Source organism: Egretta garzetta, unplaced genomic scaffold (assembly GCF_000687185.1).
Source record: "Egretta garzetta isolate BGI_Z169 unplaced genomic scaffold, ASM68718v1 scaffold1998, whole genome shotgun sequence".
NCBI classification, from domain to species: domain Eukaryota; kingdom Metazoa; phylum Chordata; class Aves; order Pelecaniformes; family Ardeidae; genus Egretta; species Egretta garzetta.
Window position 1 is genome coordinate 1 of NW_009260554.1, and position 1,345 is coordinate 1,345.

Sequence of the window (1,345 nt, forward strand, 5' to 3'; positions counted from 1 at the left end):
ATGGGGGGACACGGGGACATGCTGAGGGGACACGGGGGGACACAGGGACACACAGAGGGGACACGGGGACACATGGGGACATGCTGAGGGGACACCGAGGGGACAGAGGGACACGGAGGGGACACACACGGGACATGCAGAGGGGACACAAGGGGACACAGAGGGACATGAGGGGGACACAGGAGGGGACATGGGGACACACAGAAGGGACACAGGGGGACACAGAGGGGACACGGGGACATTGAGGGGACACAGAGGGACATGCACAGGGGACACAAGGAGACACTGAGGGGACACAGAGGGACATGAGGGGGACACAGAGGGACACGGGGACACATGGGGACATGCTGAGGGGACACTGGGACACGGAGGGGACACAGAGGGGACATACAGAGGGGACACAAGGGGACACTGAGGGGGACACAGGAGGGGACACACAGAAGGGACACAGGGGGACACAGAGGGGACACGGGGACACACAGGGACCCAGTGAGGGGACACGGGGGATGTGGGGACACACAGAGGGGACATAGGGGGACACGGGGACATGCTGAGGGGACACCGAGGGGACACAGGGACACTGAGGGGACACACAGAGGGGACACGAGGATGCCAAGGGGACATTTGGGGACACCTAGGGGATGCGGGGACACCGAGGGGACATGTGGGGACACTGAGGGGACACAGAGGGGACATGGGGGGAAACAGGGGGCACGGGGACACACAGAGGGGACACTGAGGGGACACATGGGGACACCGAGGGGACACATGGGGACACGCAGAGGGGACACCGAGGGGACACATGGGGGACACGCAGAGGGGACACTGAGGGGACACGCAGAGGGGACACTGGGATGCCAAGGGGACACACGGGGACACTGAGGGGACATGGGGACACACTGAGGGGACACATTGAGGGGACAAGGGGACACACTGAGGGGACACCAAGGGGACATGGGGGGCACGGGGACACAGTGGGGGGACACAGAGGGGACAAGGGGACACGGGGGGACACATGGAGGGGACACGGGGACATATGGGGACATGCTGAGGGGACATCGAGGGGACACGGGGACACACAGGGACCCAGTGAGGGGACACGGGGGATGTGGGGACACACAGAGGGGACATGGGGGGACACGGGGACACTGAGGGGACACTGAGGGGAGACAGGGACACTGAGGGGACACACAGAGGGGACACGAGGATGCCAAGGGGACACTTGGGGACACCTAGGGGATGTGGGGACACCGAGGGGACATGTGGGGACACTGAGGGGACACAGAGGGGACATGGGGGGAAACAGGGGGCACGGGGACACACAGAGGGGACACTGAGGGGACAC